This window comes from Macaca mulatta, chromosome 4, assembly GCF_049350105.2.
Source record: "Macaca mulatta isolate MMU2019108-1 chromosome 4, T2T-MMU8v2.0, whole genome shotgun sequence".
Classification (NCBI taxonomy): Eukaryota; Metazoa; Chordata; class Mammalia; order Primates; family Cercopithecidae; genus Macaca; species Macaca mulatta.
This window is the reverse complement of record NC_133409.1, coordinates 111,074,657-111,091,787: the sequence shown is the minus strand read 5'-3', so window position 1 is coordinate 111,091,787 and position 17,131 is coordinate 111,074,657. Positions and strand designations below refer to the sequence as shown.

Here is a 17,131-nt window from a genome sequence, read left to right as displayed (position 1 = left end):
TTTTGGCCTGAGAGGTTTTCTCACATATTTACTTTTTCCTTCTATTCATATGACGTTTGAGAATGTTATATGCTTAGGCTTGTATCTTATCTTCTACAGAAGCCTTTGGTATGTCAGATAAATTTCTCTTGCTCACATGGAGTATATTTCAGTGGCATGACCCATTGATGTATACAGTTAAAAAGAGTAAACATAGTGGCACTCAAAGCATTTTCTGAAAACAACATGTTGAAAATGAAATTGATAATATATTTTAAAATTTACTTAGAAGAGCAATATCTCTGGTACATGGACATATTTTTCTGGTGTGGAATTTTTCTAAATTTCTGTATATCTATTTTAAGAAATTAGAACATTTACAACTTCCTTAGTGAGAAAAAAGGTAATTTCATATACCACTTATTCCATATGCCTCTGTTATGTGAAAATCTCTAACATTTTGTTTTTTTGGTCCAGTCGGCTATGTCAGGAAACACATCAGTTCACGACACAGGAACAATCCTTGAGTCTATTTTCCTGTACTGCTTTTAATTGTTTTTTTTTTTCCCCCTTTGCGAGTCAAGGACATCAGTTTCAATAAGCCTAGTGTATCAGGAAGCATGTGGACCACCTAATCACATAGACTTATAGAAAGTAGCATAATACATTATGGGCCAGGAACTTCAGCTTCCTGGACGACTTCTTCCCCAAAATTCCTTACATGAAACCTGCTCTGCCAGACCAAGGCAAAGTTATTACCCACAAAACTTGGTGGAGTCCCTCTTCTCATGAGGCAATTTTATCTCAAAATCATTTTTTTGTAAAAAAATGAATAGCCTGACTCATAAATATGAGTAACAACTGTCATACTCAATTTCTAAAAATTTTGAAAATAAATTAAACAGAATGGAGGAGATTTGCAGTAGGAAAACTTTGATGAGTAGCTCTTGAAATAAGTAGGAAAGAGTCTGCTCTATTTACAGAGACTTTCCAAGTCCACAGAGGCACATATTGAATATATTATGGGCCATTTTCTCCTCCTTTAATACATAAGATGCTACTTTTTTTTCTCAGATTCTCTGAATTGTTAATGTACTGATTGTTCATACTTTGGCTGCCTCGTGCATAAAAAATAAGCCTCATCATGATTTTTCAGAGAAGGTCTCTGTAATCTTACCTGCATATGGCATGTGTCATTGTATTGATCATTTCTGATGTGAAAAGACAGGACACCACACACTTTCAAACTCTATTTGGTGAATCTCCAGAAGTGAGTGATGAGTTCTTATGAAAATGCAAAATTAGGGGGGCGGAGCAAGATGGCCGAATAGGAACAGCTCCAGTCTCTAACTCCCAGTGCGAGCCACACAGAAGACCGGTGATCTCTGCATTTTCAACTGAGGTACTGGGTTCATCTCACTAGGGTGTGCCGGACAATCGGTGCTGGTCAGCTGCTGCAGCCCCACCAGCAAGAGCTGAAGCAGGGTGAGGCATTGCCTCACCTGGGAAGCGCAAGGGGAAAGGGAATCCCTTTTCCTAGCCAGGGGAACCGAGACACACAACACCTGGAAAATCGGGTAACTCCCACCCCAATACTGCACTTTAAGCAAACAGGCACACCTGGAGATAATATCCCACACCTGGCTGGGAGGGTCCCACTCCCAGGAGCCTCCCTCATTGCTAGCACAGCAGTCTGCGATCTCGCGGCAAGGCAGCAGCCAGGCTGGGGGAGGGGCGCCCGCCATTGCTGAGGCTTAAGTAGGAAAACAAAGCCGCTGGGAAGCTCGAACTGGGTGGAGCTCACAGCAGCTCAAGGAAACCTGCCTGTCTCTGTAGACTCCACCTCTGGGGACAGGGCACAGATAACAACAAAAGCAGCAGAAACCTCTGCAGACGCAAACGACTCTGTCTGACAGCTTTGAAGAGAGCAGTGGATCTCCCAACACGGAGGTTGAGATCTGAGAAGGGACAGACTGCCTGCTCAAGTGGGTCCCTGACCCCTGAGTAGCCTAACTGGGAGACATCCCCCACTAGGGGCAGTCTGACATGCCACACCTCACAGGGTGGAGTACACCCCTGATAGGAAGCCTCCAAAGCAATAATCAGACAGGTACACTCACTGTTCAGCAATATTCTATCTTCTGCAGCCTCTGCTGCTGACACCCAGGCAAACAGGGTCTGGAGTGGACCTCAAGCAATCTACAACAGACCTACAGCTGAGGGTACTGACTGTTAGAAGGAAAACTATCAAACAGGAAGGACACCTACACCAAAACCCCATCAGTACGTCACCATCATTGAAGACCAGAGGCAGATAAAACCACAAAGATGGAGAAAGAGCAGGGCAGAAAAGCTGGAAATTCAAAAAATAAGAGCGCATCTCCCCCGGCAAAGGAGCGCAGCTCATTGCCAGCAACGGATCAAAGCTGGATGGAGAATGACTTCGATGAGATGAGAGAAGAAGGCTTCAGTCCATCAAACTTCTCAGAGCTAAAGGAGGAATTACGTACCCAGCGCAAAGAAACTAAAAATCTTGAAAAAAAAGTGGAAGAATTGATGGCTAGAGTAATTAGTGCAGAGAAGGTCATAAATGAAATGAAAGAGATGAAAACCATGACACGAGAAATACGTGACAAATGCACAACCTTCAGTAACCAACTCGATCAACTGGAAGAAAGAGTATCAGCGATTGAGGATCAAATGAATGAAATGAAGTGAGAAGAGAAACCAAAAGAAAAAAGAAGAAAAAGAAATGAACAAAGCCTGCAAGAAGTATGGGATTATGTGAAAAGACCAAATCTACGTCTGATTGGGGTGTCTGAAAGTAAGGGAGAAAATGGAACCAAGTTGGAAAACGCTCTTCAGGATATCATCCAGGAGAACTTCCCCAACCTAGTAGGGCAGGCCAACATTCAAATCCAGGAAATACAGAGAACGCCACAAAGATACTCCTCGAGAAGAGCAACTCCAAGACACATAATTGCCAGATTCACCAAAGTTGAAATGAAGGAAAAAATCTTAAGGGCAGCCAGAGAGAAAGGTCGGGTTACCCACAAAGGGAAGCCCATCAGACTAACAGCAGATCTCTCGGCAGAAACTCTCCAAGCCAGAAGAGAGTGGGGGCCAATATTCAACATTCTTAAAGAAAAGAATTTTCAACCCAGAATTTCATATCCAGCCAAACTAAGTTTCATAAGTGAAGGAGAAATAAAATCCTTTACAGATAAGCAAATGCTTAGAGATTTTGTCACCAACAGGCATGCCTTACAAGAGACCCTGAAGGAAGCACTCAACATGGAAAGGAACAACCGGTACCAGCCATTGCAAAAACATGCCAAAATGTAAAGACCATCGAGGCTAGGAAGAAACTGCATCAACTAACGAGCAAAATAACCAGTTAATATCATAATGGCAGGATCAAGTTCACACATAACAATATTAACCTTAAATGTAAATGGACTAAATGCTCCAATTAAAAGACACAGATTGGCAAACTGGATAAAGAGTCAAGACCCATCAGTCTGCTGTATTCAGGAGACCCATCTCACATGCAGAGACATACATAGGCTCAAAATAAAGGGATGGAGGAAGACTTACCAAGCAAATGGAGAACAAAAGAAAGCAGGGGTTGCAATACTAGTCTCTGATAAAACAGACTTTAAACCATCAAAGATCGAAAGAGACAAAGAAGGCCATTACATAATGGTAAAGGGATCAATTGAACAGGAAGAACTAACTATCCTAAATATATATGCACCCAATACAGGAGCACCCAGATTCATCAAGCAAGTCCTTAGAGACTTACAAAGAGACTTAGACTCCCATACAATAATAATGGGAGACTTCAACACTCCACTGTCAACATTAGACAGATCAACGAGACAGAAAGTTAACAAGGATATCCAGGAATTGAACTCATCTCTGCAGCAAGCAGACCTAATAGACATCTATAGAACTCTCCACCCCAAATCAACAGAATATACATTCTTCTCAGCACCACATCGCACTTATTCCAAAATTGACCACATAATTGGAAGTAAAGCACTTCTTAGCAAATGTAAAAGAACAGAAATTATAACAAACTGTCTCTCAGACCACAGTGCAATCAAACAGAACTCAGGACTAAGAAACACAATCAAAACCGCTCAACTACATGGAAACTGAACAACCTGCTCCTGAATGACTACTGGGTACATCACGAAATGAAGGCAGAAATAAAGATGTTCTTTGAAACCAATGAGAACAAAGATACAACATACCAGAATCTCTGGGACACATTTAAAGCAGTGTGTAGGGGGAAATTTATAGCACTAAATGCCCACAAGAGAAAGCAGGAAAGATCTAAAATTGACACTCTAACATCACAATTAAAAGAACTAGAGAAGCAAGAGCAAACACATTCGAAAGCTAGCAGAAGGCTAGAAATAACTAAGATCAGAGCAGAACTGAAGGAGATAGAGACACAAAAAACTCTCCAAAAAAATCAATGAATCCAGGAGTTGGTTTTTTGAAAAGATCAACAAAATTGACAGACCACTAGCAAGACTAATAAAGAAGAAAAGAGAGAAGAATCAAATAGATGCAATAAAAAATGATAAAGGGGATATCCCACCGACCCCACAGAAATACAAACTATCATCAGAGAATACTATAAACACATCTACGCAAATAAACTAGAAAATCTAGAAGAAATGGATAATTTCCTGGACACTTACACTCCTCCAAGACTAAACCAGGAAGAAGTTGAATCCCTGAATAGACCAATAGCAGGCTCTGAAATAGAGGCAATAATTAATAGCCTACCAACCAAAAAAAGTCCAGGACCAGATGGATTCACAGCTGAATTCTACCAGAGGTATAGGAGGAGCTGGTACCATTCCTTCTGAAACTATTCCAATCAATAGAAAAAGAGGGAATCCTCCCTAACTCATTTTATGAGGCCAACATCATCCTGATACCAAAGCCTGGCAGAGACACAACAAAAAAAGAGAATTTTGGACCAATATCCCTGATGAACATCGATGCAAAAATCTTCAATAAAATACTGGCAAACCGGATTCAGCAGCATATCAAAAAGCTTATCCACCATGATCAAGTGGGCTTCATCCCTGGGATGCAAGGCTGGTTCAACATTCGCAAATCAATAAACATAATCCAGCATATAAACAGAACCAAAGACAAGAACCACATGATTATCTCAATTGATGCAGAAAAGGCTTTTGACAAAATTCAACAGCCCTTCATGCTAAAAACGCTCAATAAATTCGGTATTGATGGAACGTACCTCAAAATAATAAGAGCTATTTATGACAAACCCACAGCCAATATCATACTGAATGGGCAAAATCTGGAAAAATTCCCTTTGAAAACTGGCACAAGACAGGGAAGCCCTCTCTCACCACTCCTATTCAACATAGTGTTGGAAGTTCTGGCTAGGGCAATCAGGCAAGAGAAAGAAATCAAGGGTATTCAGTTAGGAAAAGAAGAAGTCAAATTGTCCCTGTTTGCAGATGACATGATTGTATATTTAGAAAACCCCATTGTCTCAGCCCAAAATCTCCTTAAGCTGATAAGCAACTTCAGCAAAGTCTCAGGATACAAAATTAATGTGCAAAAATCACAAGCATTCTTATACACCAGTAACAGACAAACAGAGAGCCAAATCAGGAATGAACTTCCATTCACAATTGCTTCAAAGAGAATAAAGTACCTAGGAATCCAACTTACAAGGGATGTAAAGGACCTCTTCAAGGAGAACTACAAACCACTGCTCAGTGAAATTAAAGAGGACACAAACAAGTGGAAGAACATACCATGCTCATGGATATGAAGACTGAATATTGTGAAAATGGCCATACTGCCCAAGGTTATTTATAGATTCAATGCCATCCCCATTAAGCTACCAATGAGTTTCTTCACAGAATTGGAAAGAACTGCTTTAAAGTTCATATGGAACCAAAAAAGACCCCGCATTGCCAAGACAATCCTAAGTCAAAAGAACAAAGCTGGAGGCATCACCCTACCTGACTTCAAACTATACTACAAGGCTACAGTAACCAAAACAGCATGGTACTGGTACCAAAACAGAGATATAGACCAATGCAACAGAACAGAGTCCTCAGAAATAATACCACACATCTACAGCCATCTGATCTTTGACAAACCTGAGAGAAACAAGAAATGGGGAAAGGATTCCCTATTTAATAAATGGTGCTGGGAAAATTGGCTAGCCATAGGTAGAAAGCTGAATCTGGATCCTTTCCTTACTCCTTATACGAAAATTAATTCAAGATGGATTAGAGACTTAAATGTTAGACCTAATACCATAAAAACCCTAGAGGAAAACCGAGGTAGTACCATTCAGGACATAGGCATGGGCAAAGACATCATGTCTAAAACACCAAAAGCAATGGCAGCAAAAGCCAAAATTGACAAATGGGATATCATTAAACTAAAAAGCTTCTGCACAGCAAAAGAAACTACCATCAGAATGAACAGGCAACCTACAGAATGGGAGAAAATTTTTGCAATCTACTCATCTGACAAAGGGCTAATATCCAGAACCTACAAAGAACTCAAACAAATTTACAAGAAAAAAACAAACAACCCCATCCAAAAGTGGGCAAAGGATATGAACAGACATTTCTCAAAAGAAGACATTCATACAGCCCACAGACACATGAAAAAATGCTCATCATCACTGGCCATCAGAGAAATGCAAATCAAAACCACAATGAGATACCATCTCACACCAGTTAGAATGGCAATCATTAAAAAGTCAGGAAACAACAGGTGCTGGAGAGGATGTGGAGAAATAGGAACACTTTTACACTGTTGGTGGGATTGTAAACTAGTTCAACCATTATGGAAGACAGTATGGCTATTCCTCAAGGATCTAGAACTAGATGTACCATATGACCCAGCCATCCCATTACTGGGGATATACCCAAAGGATTATAAATCATGCTGCTATAAAGACACATGCACACGTATGTTCATTGCGGCACTATTCACAATAGCAAAGACTTGGAATCAACCCAAATGTCCATCAGTGACAGACTGGATTAAGAAAATGTGGCACATATACACCATGGATTACTATGCAGCCATAAAAAAGGATGAGTTTGTGTCCTTTGTAGGGACATGGATGCAGCTGGAAACCATCATTCTTATCAAACTATCACAAGAACAGAAAACCAAACACCGCATGTTCTCACTCATAGGTGGGAACTGAACAATGAGATCACTTGGACTCGGGAAGGGGGACATCACACACCTGGGCCTATTATGGGGAGGGGGAAGAGGGGAGGGATTGCATTGGGAATCATACCTGATGTAAATGACGAGTAGTTGGGTGCTGACGAGTTGATGGGTGCAGCACAGCAACATGGCACAAGTATACATATGTAACAAACCTGCACGTTATGCACATGTACCCTAGAACTTAAAGTATAATAATAAAAAAAAAGAAAATGCAAAATTAATTAAAATAATTACATTTGTTGGGTATTTAGACCTTCATATATATGTGTGTGTGTATATATATGTATATGTATGTTACTGTATTTAGCATATTAAAATGCTGTGATTATTTTATTACATTTTATTAATTTATACAGCATAATATATAATTATTCTCTCCTCTATGTTAGCTTGTTTTACCATGATGATTTTGTACCATATTAGATTATATTATAACACTTCTTTACATGAACCGAGATTATCTACAATGCAATGACTGGGTCTTACTCTTCCTTAGCTTTGGAGTGTTTTGAATGATTATTGGCACATAGTAGACAGCCAATGTACACTAGAGTTAAGTGAGTGAAGATCAGATAAATGGTTAAATCGATGGTGGGCAGTCATAAGCATATATTCCATACTATAAGATTGTCTGTAAAACAAATGTAAGAGGATTAACTGGATTTTTCCTATAGAGCTTATTAGAATTAAGCATGACGTAAATAGAATGATTAAGTAATACTACACAACAGGGTTTCTCATCAGTGGCAATGTGAACAATTTGGGTGGGATAATTCTTCATTGTGTGTGCTATCCTATGAATTATAGGATATACAGCAGCATCTCTGGCCACTTCCCAGTAGATGCCAATAGCAATCCTACTCGCTCCAGCTCTGAAAACCAGAAATGATTCCAGACATTGCCAACTAGCTGTGAGGCAGGGAGGGACAAAATCTCCTTCAATGAAGAACCTCTGTATACAGTGTCTGATTTCAGGATAGTATTACACATTTGTATTACATTTTCTTTTTCCAAAATGTAAATACATAATTGGGCAGGGAAATAAAGGGAATAGTAATGACATTTTCTGCCCAGATTGGGCAAAATGGAAAGCAATATTTGTCTTCCAGAAAAATTGTTTCAAGAAATGTTATTTATTCTTGTAAGCTGCATATTTTCAGGCTGTAAAGTAAAAATAAATCTCTAGATGCCAAAATCCTAGTGCTTTTGGGCTCTCCAATGTGGTTTCCATGGGCTCTCCATGTGGTTTCCTCCTACAATGTATAAATTCCCACCTCTGTTGGAAGAGCCCTACACTGCCTTCTTGAAGGTTTTATATTTGACTTCTATTTTAGAACTGATATGGCAATTTTCCTAATTAAATATACCCATCATCCAAATTCTGCAGGATTTGTCTGTATTTTGTTTCCTTCTACAAGCTGTACAAAATCTGAGTCCTGAACTCCTTAGTCTGTACAAAAAATTTAATTAAATCTAATAATCATTTTACTGACATGTTTCCAAAACACTTGCATTAAAAAAAATTTTTCCTCACTGAAGAGTCAGATAAGATAAATTCTATGTAATAAATGAAGAATAAGGAAATGGAGACGTAGAGAATTAGGAAATTGTGAGCATATTACTGATGGAACTAGATGTAAATCTAATGCCTTCAGTCCCAATTCCAAACTCTGAACTTGGAACTTCCACATATGTAAGAATGGCCTTGGGAGCTTGTTAAAAATGCACATTTTATGCAGCATATGCAGATCTTCTGCTTCTGTGGGTGTCTGTCCAAGAATTTCCTTTTTTACAATATTTATTTATTTATTTTTAGTATCTTGAGTGCTCAAGATTGCCATCATTATACTCGTCTAGGTCATGGTCCACCTTTTACAGGACTGTTCTGATTATTTTGTTTTTTCCCTTTTTTCCAGTTTCCATTCTTCCCTCCCTTTCCCTAACATGCACATCGATCTTAATATGTTTCATGCATGTTCTTAGATATCTGTGCAACTTTGAAAATCTATAGGTTGTTTTGACTGTCCCTGTGTTTTTAATTTTCAAAAAATGGTATTTGAAAATACCACAGATCACTTTATGGCTTTAATTTTTTATCAGCACTACATTATTAATATTTATTCACATTGCTATGTACATTCAGTTCTTTTGAGGGCATAGTTTTTATATAGTATACACTCAACACGTTGCCTTGTTCATTTCCTTGAAATGGACACCTGAATTATTTCCATGTCCCAGTTGCCATACTCAGGGTAATGTTGAACGCCATCAAATTCCTTGATTGGCTTGTGAGAAAGTTTCTCTTCTGAAGACTTGTTTCACTGGGTCATAAGATAATATATAACAAAATTTGACTCATTACATTCAGAATGCTGGTAGGGAAGGATATATTCATACACACCACTATGGTGGTACACTTCAACTCTCATCCCTGACCCCACATATTCTCGCCAATATTTGGCACTATCTTACCTCAATCTTTGCCAATACCACTAGTATTAAGCGCATCTTTTGCCTATATTTTTAGTAAAAACTGTATCATCCTGTGAGAATTCTAATATTGGGCATCTTTCCATATTTTTTTTTGGACATTTGTATTCTCTATTCTGGTAACCAGCTATTGTTTCCTCAGTTTTATTTTGTTTATTTATTTTCATGTTTATTTCTTATATCTTGTAAATCAAATATCTCTCAGTTTTAGACATTGTGAATGATTTCTGACAGATTGTTAGCAGGCAGTTAATATTTTTGTAAGAAAATTCAGTTTTAATAATATCACAACTATTAATTCATACCTCTAATCTATTTGGTATTTAGCTTTGTGTATATTGTAATGTAGAGATTCAATTATATTTTTTCTCTTTCAAGTTTGCTGATATGTGGTGCCCTCTGTATGATAAAGTTCCTATATATCCATAAACCTATTTCTGGGTCATATTCAGTTCGATGGATCTATTGATATAATCCTCTACCATTACCACAATGACTTATTTTCTTGCTCTTTGTTTCTTGTCTTTCTTGTCTCTCCTTTCTTCCTTCCCTCCCTCCCTCCCTTCCTTCCTCCCTTCCTTCCTTCCTTCTCTTTCTTCCTTCTTCTTTCTCTTCTGTTTTTCTTTCTCACTTTCTTTCTTTTCTCCTCTATTCCTTTTCTTCCTTCCTGTTAAAATTTTCATCACTGTTCTTTAAAAAAATTCAATCACTATAGTTTTGTAGCATATCTATTGTAACTTGTCAGTCAGTGTTCTCTAGAGAAACAAAACCAATAAGAGAGGTAGGTAGGTAGGTAGGTAAGTAGGTAGGTAGCTAGCTAGCTAGCTAGCTAGATAGATAGATAGATGGATGATAGATGATACATACATACATACATATATAGATTGATCTTAAAGAGAAAAAAAGAGAGATTTATTTTAACCATTTTCCCATTTAGAAAAACAAAGTACAGCTTGCTGCCAGCACCTATTCTACATAAATAAACACACTTTTTGAGGATGAAGCAAATTTGACTGATTTTCAGTGTAAAAATAAAATAAAAACAGTTCTTAGAGTGATTTCTAAACAGCACTGACATCAGAATCATCTGAATCATCAGGATCATCTATTTCAGAAACATGAGATTCATCAAATGAATCCTCGAGAACGATGTTGACATCACACGTAGGAATTCCACATTTTCTAGGACTTGACATTTTCAGCGGTCGAGAATTACTGTATTTTGTAAATGGAAATACCACTACTAAAACTAGAATGCTATAAATAGAATGATGTCTTTTGTTTCCAAAGTTGATATACTAGAGCAATACAAAAATAATAATAAAAGCAAGATATTTCATGGCAAAGTTATCTCAGAGTAAACACTTCTGCAAAAGTGCCCTGTTCTCAGGGCAAACCGTCAAAGGATTAAGGAATTGGCTCATGTGAGTGCAAAGAATGAAAACTCTGAAATCAATAGGACAGACCAGCAGAGTAGAAACTCAGACAGGATTTCTACATTACAATCTTGAGGCGGAATTCTCTATTCTTTGGAAAACCTTAGTGTTTACTCTTAAAACCCTCAAGTTACTGAGACCCACCTATATTAACAAAAGTAATCTTATTTACTTCAAGTCAACCAATGGCAGCTATTAATATCTACAATATACCCTCACAGCAATATCTAGACTAGTGTTTTTTGTTTGTTTTTTTGTTTGTTTGTTTTTTGAGATGGAGTCTCGCTCTGTCGCCCAGGCTGGAGTGCAGTGGCACGATCTCGGCTCACTGCTTCCTCGCCTCCCGGGTTCATGCCGTTCTCCTGCCTCAGCCTCCCAAGTAGCTGGGACTACAGGCACCCATCACACCAGCTAATTTTTGTGTGTGTTGTTAGTAGAAACAGGGTTTCACCATGTTAGCCAGGATGGTCTCAATCTCCTGACCTCATGATCCACCCACCTCAGTCTCCCAAAGTGCTGAGATTACAGGCATGAGCCACCGCACCCAGCCTAGACTTGTGTTTTATCAAACAACTGGGCATCATAGCCTAGACAAGTTAGTACATAAAATTAACCATCATGGTGTTGGAAAAATTGTATGCAGAAGAATTAAACTGGACCCCTACATTTCACCATATAGAAAAAATAACTCAAAATGGATTAAAGACTTAAATGTAAGACCTCAAACTATAAAAGTTCTAGAAGAAAACCTAGGAAATACTCTTCTAGTCATTGACCTTGGCAAAGAATTTATGATGAAGACCCCAAAAGCAAATGCACCAAAATAAAAAATAGACAAATGGAACTTGAACTAAAGAGCTTCTACACAGCAAAATAAACTATCAACAGAGTAAACCACCAGCCTACAGAATGGGAGAAAATACTTGCAAATTATGCCTCTGACAAAGCATTAATATTTAGATTCTATAAAGATTCTAATATTTAGATTTTATAAACAATTCAAACAAATCAACAAGAAAAATAACCTCATTAAAAAGTGAGCAAAAGACAGACATTTCTCAAAAGAAGATATACAAACAGCCAACAAACATTTGAAAAAAAGTTCAACATTACTAATCATCATAACTAAATAGAAATAAAAAAATATAATAACCAAAATAAAATCTCAATAGATGAACCTAACTGCAGAGTGGCGGAGACGGAGGAAAGGATTGGTGAATTTGAAGATAAAATAATAGAAATTACTCAACCTGAACAGCAGAAGAAAGTGGACTGTTAAAAAATAAACAAAGCCTTAGGGACCTGTAAGGCTATAATAATAGCTCTAAATTCATGTTAACAGAATTCTGGAGGAACAGGAGAAACACAGAGGAGCTGAAAAAGCAGTTTTAAAAATAATGGGTGAAATGGTAGAAAATATGTAAATCTACCTGATTCAAGAAGTTGAGTAAACCCCAAACAGGATACATCCAAGAAATCCATGCCAAAACACATCATAATGAAATTTCTAAAAACTAAAAACAAATATAAATCTTGAAGGCAGTAGGAAAAAAAATCTTACCTATGGGGGGAAAACAATTTGAATGACAGCAGATTTCTCATCCAATGAGAGAAATGGAGGTGAAGAGGAAGTGATACAATACTTTTCAAGTACTGGAAGAAAAGAACTGTCAACTTAGGATCCTACATCCACTGAAATATTCTTCATTAATGAAGAGGAAAGCAAGACATTCTCAGATGAAGAAAGACGACTGTAGTTTTTCACCAGCAGACCTACTGTAATGAAAAGCTAAAGAAAATTTGCTAAACAAAAAACAAATTATAAAAGAAAGAATCTTAGAACATCAGCAAGCAAGAAAGAAAAATAGGAAAAGTAAAACTATAGGTAAATATAATAGACATTTCTTTTATTCTTGAGTTTTCTAAATTATATTTGACAGTTGAAACAATAATTTTATCACCATCTGATCTTCTAAATGTATGTAGGGAACATATTCAAAACATTTATATTATAAATAAGAGATGTTAAAAGAGTATAAAGGTAGGTAAGGTTGCCACACTTCATCTTAAAAAGTGTTGCAACAACTGACTGTGATAAATTACATATGAACAATGTGATGATAGTATGACACATATGATTCCATTTAGATTATAATCTTGAAATTACAAAATTATGGAGACAGAGAGCAAAATGTTGTTTACCAATTGTTAGGGATAGTTGGAGGAAAGGATGGGTGTGACTATATAGGAGTATAGAGAGGGATGTCACTGTTATAATAATTTTGTACCTTAATAGTGATAGTGTTTACACAAACCTGCAAGCAATAAAATGGCATAGAACTATATACATATATTGTACCAATGCTAGTTTCTTGGTTTTTATACTTCATTATTGCTGTATTAGATGTAACTGAAACACAGAAACTCTCTATACTATCTTTACAACCCTCTGTGAATTTACAATCAATTTCATATAACAAAATTTAAGCAAAATCTGCATCATCTGTCAACATAGTAATAAATTAACTAACTTTTGAAAATAGACTCAGAGTGGAGAGATTTAATACATTTTTTTTCCTTTTTCTGGGATTTAGGAGGTCTTACATTTTGGAAAGATGGAGTCATTCCAGGAGACAGTATCACTGTGTAGAACTAGATTAGGCTGTGAGCTCAGTTATTCTATCATGCATTCAAAGAAATAATGTAACTGCTTTTTGAAAAACATAATGCTAGGTGGGAAAGTCAAAGTCAAGTAAAACAAAGTCCTCACTGCCTAGAGACCTAAAGCTTATCAGAGGAATACAGGCATGTAACCAAATCAAGGCTCTAAAGTCCTATAGATCATGTAGCTCTTTGTACAGAATATATTGAGAGTTCAAGGTAGATGTTGCACTATCAAGGCTGCCCAAAGAGAGAATGCTTCTTGATGGAGAGAATCTTCCATCTGAGAGTTGAAGGATGAATAGTTCTTCAGATACAAAAGGATGAAAAACAGGGCAAAGAGCTCATATATAATTTCTCTTTGTAAATGTAGCACCTAAAACTGATGGCTATTATTGAAGAGGCACTCCATAAATATGTGAAACCCTGGGAAGTTAGGACTGTATGGAAGGAAGGGAGATGAATTCTAATCATGAAAGGTAGGCAAAAGAATAAATTCCTATTTTTTCCCCTGAGTAGTGTTTTACCAGGGGTGGCAAAATTTACTTCTCTTGTATGTGTGTCTAACTAGAGACAAACTGAACAATAGAATTTTTAAAAATAAAACAAATTTTCAGGGCTTTTGTTCTTTCAATTTTTTAAACAGAGCTTAATGAATAATTTTAGTAAATTATTGGAATTTGTAAGTTCTAAAGTTTTGTATTACTTTTTGTGTTTGTTTCTAAAAATGTTAACCATTGTAAAATAGAACCGAACAAAGATTTTGATCAGCCTATTTGAAACTGTAATCAACAGAAGATACAAAAATAGATCTCAAATTCTTTAGGCAATATCTATGGAACATATAAAAGTTCTTGTTATTGAGTTGTTATTAAAATGGCAATTATATAACTGCTCACTACTATGTGTGAATTTAAGACTTGGAGTCTAGCCCATGCTCAATAGTTTATTAAAATTGAGGCAGAAAGTTAGAAGTGGAAAACTAGTTAAATGTGATCTTTAGATCTCCACAGGATAGATGAGTTAAATGGTTATATAAAATTCTCATTTCTCAATAAATAATGATGCCTCAGAAGACAGTATTTTGTTTTCACTTCTCACAATAACAGAATATTTTAGCAAACAAAAGCTCTTATTGGCATTTAAAGACACAATGGAAAAATATATGCAATTGGTGTTGGCAGAGTTGTGCATCCTATAACACATCATTTGCTGTTATATTTGCCATGATCCTTGAAATTTCAAGTCAGGTGTTATATAGGCAAGCCAATGTTTAGAGCTAAATTTATATGATTTTTCCTCATGGTAGACAATGAGGTGTTTAAATTGGAAGTTATTCAGTTGTTATAATCCATTTAGATGGACAATCAGATAATTTATATTGCAAGCCACAAAACAGGACATTTCTGAATTTTTACTTTTATTAGAGATACATACGTGAAATAACAAGGAAAAAATACAGTGGTAACACATTAACTATTCAATAAAGATAGCATATAATACATGTAAAATACATATATGTGTATATGTACATGACACATGTGATATATGTGTGTATGCATATGTAAATATATATATAATATTATAACCAGGTATCTTTCTTGAATGTGCTAATGAATATTTCCTAAATGCTGGGCTCTCTACATAGTATTTTATTTTTCCTCAAGAATTTTTATCCTCAAGAATCCTAAGAGATATGTAATATTACTATCTTCATTTAATAGGAGAGACCACTGAAGCCTAGAAAGGTTAAGTGACTTGACCAAATTCACCCAGCTGGTAAGAGGTCAAGCCAGAAAGCTAAGATAAAAATGGTAAGCCTGACTTTAGAGGCCATATACGGAGACAGTAGGCACCCCACACATTTCTAGTGAAGCGAATGGCCTCTAAACATGGCAAAATGCATTGGAATATGTGTCTCTTAGGCTTGTTTAACTTAATTTTTTAAAACCACAGTCAACATTTCTCAAAGGGTTCACTTAATTCATTATTGGGAATTTTTCAAAAGTCATTCCACAGCAATTTTCTAACATAGGAAAAAAATTGTGACATTTTCAAGGAATACAAATTAAGCAGTCCATATGGCCATGTTTCTCCTGGAAACGACATATTTTGGCTCAGTGCTGGACCGTGCATCAGAGACTGGGCAGGCTCTAGCACATGTCCCAGAGCCACTTGATGATTGTTTTAGCAGGAGTTACCAACACTTTAACAGAGTTAAGCCAGGCACTTGTGCAAATGAGTTCTGGCTCCACCTCCATGAACAGCTGATAGAAACGGACTTCAAGTGTTCTAGTCTGGGAGAATATCAGGGCATGTCATGGTGTTTTTAGTCATATGCTCACATTAACCTGCTTTACAGAATGATTGAACTGGAAGGTATCAGAGAGAATGTCTCACCTAACTCCCACATTTGGCAGCCAGGACTGGAGAATAAAGTGATTGACCCAAATCCATGCAAATAATCAAAGGCAGAGTTAAGGGGAACTGAGATCTCCTGGCTCAAACAGTGATTTCAGCCACTCCTAATAACAGCTGAGAAGTAGTCTTTACATTTTAAGTATGAAATCTCCTAACTTTAGGGGCTGGAGTTTAAAGGGGAGTATTTTTGGTTTGTGTGACTGAAACAGCCACAACAATATCAACAATGACTAGTTTTTCTCTTCATCTTTCACCAGTATTTTCTCTCTATTGACTATTCTCAGGTTTCCCAATGTAGCAGATGACTCTAGCAGCTCTAGCTTCAGCATCTTCGTAAGTTCAAGTGAAAAGGAAAAGAGAATCTCTTTTTCTACAACAATTTCAAACTAAAATCTTGAGTCTGACTTTTCCTGGCCAGAATTAAATTTTTACTTATCCCTGAAAAACCATCAATGCTACGTTCGTGAATTTACCAATTGAGGCAGAATTTAGGTCACATGACTCTCCAAAGCCTCTTCAAAACCACATGACTCAGAGTGAGGCAGAGGTATTTGGGATATTTTCAACAGGAGAAAGGAAAATGAATGGAGGGTGCCAAAACAACTTATGTCAATTATACAATTATAAGTACAACCAAAATAAAGTATGGAAATCAGTATTTTCACCTATCTTAATAGAGTGAAAGATTTATTCTGTTGACTATTTGCCATATTTCACTTACTTTCCACATTCAGCACTCTGCAATATTTAAAGAAGAAAATAAGTCTCCATATACTGAATAAAGACATATCAAAATTTGTGTGACAACATATTCCTTAGATTAGTTACATTTTTTGTTTATTTGTATGTTTGTGAGACAATGTTTCACTCTGTCACCCACA

The 17,131-nt window shown here is 36.8% G+C and overlaps 1 long non-coding RNA gene across 1 annotated transcript in view; it reads left to right on the top strand.

Annotated features, from left to right (window-relative positions):
* The window catches only part of LOC114677563 (uncharacterized), a 573,871-nt gene extending 556,947 nt beyond the window's left edge, over positions 1-16,924 (top strand). Inside the window, exon 4 of the long non-coding RNA XR_003728918.2 lies at positions 16,535-16,924. This is a non-coding gene — a long non-coding RNA (uncharacterized LOC114677563). The remainder of the gene's footprint in view (positions 1-16,534) is intronic.
* Positions 16,925-17,131: the final 207 nt, after the last annotated feature.